Raw genomic sequence first — 6,858 nt, forward strand, 5'->3', positions numbered from 1 at the left:
TTATGCACTTTATTTTGCAAAGGTGTTCTTTAATAAAAAAAAAAGAACCTAGTTTGAGCTTTATATATGTGTTTGTACTTTTTTATTGCATGGGAGAGATGATATAACTCCCCCCCCCCCCCCCCCCCCCCCCCAAAAAAAAAAGTAACTAAGTAACTTTTACTCTGAGTACATTTTAAATGAGCTACTTTTTACTTTTACTCAAGTATATTTTTACACCAGTAATTTTACTTATACTTAAGTAAAATTTCATCAAAGTAACAGTACTTCTACTTTTTTTTTGTCCTCTTTCCACCCCTTAATGCTACAGTGGAACACTCCCCTGTGTACACTCACAGATTTAGGTTTTGTAACATAATAGCAGCCCATTATGGTCCTGCATAAGCAGTATTATGTTTCTACATGTGCCTTTTTAATGCCTTTTCTATAATAAAATAATTTTATTCTGTATGAACAGTCAAGTGTTGTGATTACTTTTTGGTTTCACGTTTAATTTACATGGGTGTGTAAAGGGAAAAACATATATAACCCCACACACACTCTACACAAGTGTAGACAGTGTGTGGGATTATATTACTTTTTCAGTAACTTTTGTCCGATGCCCCTGTCACTAAAAGACTTTTAGGTGTGCTACTTTGTTTCTCTACATGGATGTGTAATAAAGTAGAACAACACAGATATTTGACTCAAATTTATTGTCATGTACAGTATTATCCAAAGTCACATGTTGGCCATATTATTTGGCAAATCAATTCATGCACAGAATGCATAAAATAAATTTACTGCTCTATACCTCTAAGCTGTAAGGGCCCATAGTCTGCTTTATAAATGTTCATTGCATTCTGTAGTGAGAACACATTCAAACATACTCCAGACCAGGATGATCCACCATGCATATAGGTGGATCCTGAAGCTGCTTCATTCTTCTGGTAACCTAGGGAATGAGAAAGGGTAACAGTTATTGAACTTTGCAAGCTTTATAAGAACATTACACTGCCAATGACGTTTATATTATATGTTTATCATTTAGCACAGACAATGCAGAGTAAATGTGAGTACTGTACAAACTAATGTAACATACGACATAAACAATAAAGGTGTCAACTCTAAAAGAGGTATGATCTTATGTACAGGGTGAATGACCAGCAGGCCTCCATGAGTTTTTGAATATTTCAGCTACAGTTCTAAAACTGTTGAGCTGTAGCTGAGTAACACTGGCATAAAATACGACAGTCATATGTCCAAATGGTAGATAGCATGGAACATAACCATATGTTTGCCGGTGTCGTGACAATATTTGTATCCACTGCAGATGGGTTCTTCTTTTGCGTCTTCACAATTTGATGTAATTGAACGTAATAACTACATAATGTCTGGTGTGGATTTGTTTCCTATCGCTAGCCAGTACAACGGCAATTGTAAGACACTTCATGGAATAACATTACAGCAGCTATCCAAGTAGCCAGCTAAAAGCTACCTACACCTACTGTGTTGATGAGCTTACTAGACAGCCTCAAACCACCGGCACCGGTGAACGTCAGGATAAAAATGAATCAAACAAACCATACGGTACAGTTACCGTGGGAGACACTCTGGCAGGTAACGTTAGATATCCTTTTTATGGGATATAAATTTGTCCGCTATGGCTATCCAGAAAGACAACATAGCCGACGCAACCACATACACACGCACGGTAAGAAAGTACGAAAACAGTGAAATTTCAACCTACCATTCAGAGACATCCTGCTGTAACCGTGTCTGTAAAAATTCGGCAGTTGCCTCTTCTTGTTTGGTTGACAGATTCCGCCTCAAACATGTACGGTTTTACATGTTGTGTTACAGAGTTTTCTTCTACAAGGAACTGCCATGTTAGTTTTGGAGTTTTTCCGCGTCAGCACCCTCCTCCCTCACCCAGCCGATCAGGCGGCCAATCAGAGCAGCGCCTCATTATCAGAGCATCCCCACCCACTCAGAACAGCGCATAGTTAATGAGGGGAGAAACAGAGAGGCTCCACAGAGCCTGGATTTGTGTGTTTTTTTACAACAGAATTCATAACCTTGTTTTAAAGACCACTGAGAAATGTTTTAAACAGCTAAAAAGAGCATAATATGGGACCTTTAACAATAAATAAATAAATACATAAAAAGGTCAAATTTTGTCGAAACAAGCCCGAACACTCCCGGCAATTAACTGCACCATGTGACACCAGGTCAGCCACGCAAATTTGTAATGGTGTTGTAACTCGCCAACGCAGGGAACCGTAACCATCACTTCTTTAAAAAATGTTGACATAGATTTAGTTTGATTGTTTTTTATATATATTTTTGTGGTTGTACACTTTGTAGTTAAAACTTTACCTTTTAGTGTTAGAAATGATAGTGTACATGTAAAGGCCTGAAAGAGAGACTTGTTGACAAGATGAGTCATTCGCGACAGCGGTAAGTACTGTAAATCACCTTATGATACACAAATTAATTCTCAATCTGATATACATATTTTTAATATTACCATGCTCTTATTTAGAGCATCAAAATTGGTCTTTTCTAATTGAATATGAAGCTTCCTGAAAAACACAGCGCCTTGTTGGTTATGTTTCACCTTGATTTAGCAAGTAACTTGATAGCAATAGCCTAGATCATACGTGCACATTAATGAAGTTACATGGAGCCTAGGTTTTAGATGCATAGATGGAGTTATGTTATTGTGTTTTGCTCTTGCAAAAAGCAGACCCATGCCACATACTGCTTTTTCAAGAAATGTAGGCCTCCATGTTGAAATCATTGTAGGTACTTTTGGTCATCTATTAATGTTGCTTACTTCCATGCAATTAATGCATATACATGGTTTACAAAGAATTACTCAGACTGTTTAAATAATTATATCTAGCTGTACCGTGGAGGAAAAAATTAGATCTCTGATATGCTAACTTTGCTTTTTCCTTCAGTCAAGCTGAATAGCTAATACTGTAGTTTTAATTAAGTTGGCAATGCCTCTAAACTGCCCTCAAATTTGTGATTTGTTTCTTACACATCTGCCTAAATCACAATGCACAACACAGTGTCACCTGATACACCCTATATTAGATGGCATCAATTTTTTTGTAGTGCAAATGGAATCATACTGTAAGACAGCTACAGTATTACCTATAATTTTATAACAATATAATCGTAACTGTAATACTGTAGAAGTGGCAGGAAAGTTGAGACGGACAACTTCTCTCGTTGACTACACCAACTCGTGTGTCATTTATTTTAACCACAGAGCAAGACAATTCACTTCGCGCTCAAAAACACAACATATGTCGAGCTGACGTCACTCAGAAAACCAGACTTTCTTAAAGGGACCGTGTCTCCTTAACCCTGAGAAGCACACAATATAACTGTGTGTGTTAAACATACCCAAACCACAGATTATGGTGAATAATGTCTATAGAGTCCGCAACAATATGGTATTTTTCCATACATTATAAAGCTTCAATGCTTTCTGATAAGTTCTGTACAAATAAAGGTTATTAGTATTACTATACAGAAATGGCATTTAGTTGAAATACACTATAAGTTAATATTTTATGCATTCTTTTTAAAAAAGAAATTATGTTTTCAATTTCAGAACTTGCACTTTCTCAAGCTTTGGAAAGTTGAGTATTGGACTTAAAATGTAATATTTCTGCATTGAATAGTGTAATTTTACACTTTAATTTACCTTTTACTCTTGCAAAGAACATTTAACATTTAACTCTATTTGTCTGCCAACCCCCTAATTTAAAAGTGTTGTTCTACATGTTGGCATTTCTCTAACAGCTTCCACAATGTTATACATCTGTTGGTATATTCAACTGGCATTTTTTCTTCAGCTGCAACTACTGTCCAATTAACTATATATTTTTTTTATTAGTCACGAAAAATTTCAAGGACTGTCCAAGAAATTCTAACAAGCATAGAAAAACTTGCGGAACCTGGAGCCATTGTGACAGACCACAGTACCTATGCTGCAAGTGGCTTTTGGGGAGAGATCTGCAAAGACTTGAAAATTCCTAATTCTTGCTTGAATCGGCTGAAGCTTAGGAAGACATACCTACAGTGGTCAAAGGTAATTCTGTGCAATTAATATATAGACAGATAAATCTATTTCTATCTATCTATCTATCTATCTATCTATCTAGATAGATAGATAGATAGATATTGATAAATAATATGAGGCAGGACAACAGCATCATTCACTCTTTTGGCCCACAGTCATTGAAAAGTTGAGATCAGATGCATGCATTTGTGCAATTTTTTGTTAAGAAAAACTGTGCACCCTTGAGTATTAAACTGTAGTTACAGGTAAAGCACAGTATACTCCTTCCATTGTAAGTTTTTGGCAGTCATAATAAAATTAGATTAAGGTCAGAACATATTTTGCTAATATGGAGCACTGGGAATAGCATGTATTATTTATTTTTCCTCATACAAACGTAACTGACACCATTGATATGGCATATGTAATTGATCAAAATTTGGCATTGGGATAGTTTGGAATTACAAAACTCAAATTAGGTATTTGGTGATTTCAGCAGGCGGCTGTAGAGAGTCCAGATGAGAGTGATGTCGGGGCCACCACTGAATTGTTGCCACTGATTGAGGAGGACCCTCAACACAGTGAAGCAAGTTCCTCAACTTCCCCTGTAAAGTCACCATACTTTGGTTTTCCAGCAAAAGAATAAAAAAATTATTTCACAACTTACATGCCGGGTCTGCATCACTAGAAAGAAAGGAAGAAAAAAGAATCCTCCCTGTTATCACTGTCCCATACAGATGAAAAATGTAGTTGACTGAGCAGATGTAACAAATATTTCTATTGTGGATGGTTGTGAAACACAGGTAGTCCATATTTCAAAAATATATAAATTAAAATTAAAATAAAAAAAATAATAAAAGTGATATAGAGCCTGTCTGTGTCATGTTTTTAGGACACTTTTGGGAACCATCTTGTTAAAAAAATTTGAGAAAGAACTTACAGAGAAACATGTGCTGCTGCATACTTCTTCTTTTGTAATTTTTTTGCCTTCTAAATAACAAAATGACGCTATTGAAATTGCAGATGTAATTTCTAAAACTGTGGATTCTAAAACTTTAATATGGTATTTGGTGACTTTTGCAGGAGGCTTTAGAGAGTCCGGACAACAGTGACGTAGGGGCCACCCCTCATTTGTCACCACTGCATGAGGAGGAGGTGATGGCAATTCCTCACCCACCTCTGAAAAGGTACAACACTTTGAAATATTTTGCAGCACAAAAAAACTGATATGACAGCATACATGTTGGGTCTCTGTCACTGGGGGTGAATGTATGTAGTGGGAGAATGGAGTTTGTACAATTGGCCTTATGGTGGCAAAACAGGAAAGGTCATGAGGTCACCAAAGTTGACAGGCTTCTTCCTCTGGGTAGCATGAATGTGCTCTCAAAATGTCATGGCAATCTGTCAAATAAATAGTTCAAGACATCAAAAAATAGTTCAAGACATCAAATTGGACATTTTGGTGTAAGCGTGATGCTAAAGGTAAAGTAATGGGATCATGGGATTTTGCTTTCATTTAGGGACTATGATTGCACTCATCAAATATCACGGCAATCCACTATTTAGATTTAGTCAGATATCTTGTGCAACTGTGACATTTTGGCCTCAGGGTGGAGTAAGAGGAAAAGTCATGAGGTCACCCAAATTAATAGAGTTCATTCTGTGGGGTGCATGGATGTGTTCACTAAATGTCATATCAATCAGACCAATCAATTCTGAGTTATCAAATTTGATAATTTCATTTTAGGGTGGTGTTAGAGAAAAGGTGATGGTGACAACAAAATTGATAAGGTTTATTCCCTGGGAATCACAAGTAGACTCAGCAAATTAATGGGCAATCTGGCCATTACATTTTGAGATATGCTGTGTACAATAGAAATGTTTGTCCTGACGGTGGTGCTATGGAAAAGAGACTCAGGTAGCACACAGTTTTACAACTTTACAATGGACAAATGTTATATCAAAGGGCATCAGATCTGTCCATCCCTACTGTAGCTTTGGCTTCAAGCGGCACAAAGTAAAAATCAAGGGTTCATTAATAAAGGGACCAATTTTCCACTGCAGTGGCTATTGCTGTTTGAGGACTGTCCAGTTCATGTAGAAGTGAAACTCCTTGATGAATCAACCTTGAAGGCATCTGTTGTGTTCACTGGAGAAGAGGTTTGCCACAACCAAAAAGAATTAAAAAGAAGGCCTGTGCGTGCTGATGCACGCACATCAATTGGACATACGCTGGAAACTAAGCTTCTCAGGACACTGTATTTGGAGTCACTTCAAAAGGTCCCTGAAAAAGTATTAGACTCAGGATGCAGGGATGAAGCTCCAACTCCACAAGTTTTGAAAAACATTTCATGTTGTAAAAGAAAATTAAAAAGATGTCATTCAAATGAACTTCTTAGCCTACAGAAAATGGTGAATTTGAAGACTGACAAAGACAGTGAAGTGTCATTCTTTGGTCCAAGAAGACACTGTCTGTATTCTACAAACGGTGCAAAAATGACATAGTTTACCTGGATGTTACTGGAAGTATTGTCCAAAAGGACAGTGCAAGTTCTGTACCATTCTATGTGTATGAATTGGTTGTCAGAAATCCATCAAAGGGCGCATCCCCTCTACCTGTGGCAACATATCTAACTTGTGACGACACAACAGCCTCAGTCCTCTATTTCTTACAGGCATTTCAGACAGACCTTACCAAAATCTATGGGAAGACCTGTGATGATTATTTGTGATGGATCCATTGTGCGTATTTGGGCTTCTTGCCTGTTGTGCCTCACTGCCTGAGATGGACGACATCG

Source organism: Centroberyx gerrardi, chromosome 3, assembly GCF_048128805.1.
Source record: "Centroberyx gerrardi isolate f3 chromosome 3, fCenGer3.hap1.cur.20231027, whole genome shotgun sequence".
Lineage (NCBI taxonomy): Eukaryota > Metazoa > Chordata > Actinopteri > Beryciformes > Berycidae > Centroberyx > Centroberyx gerrardi.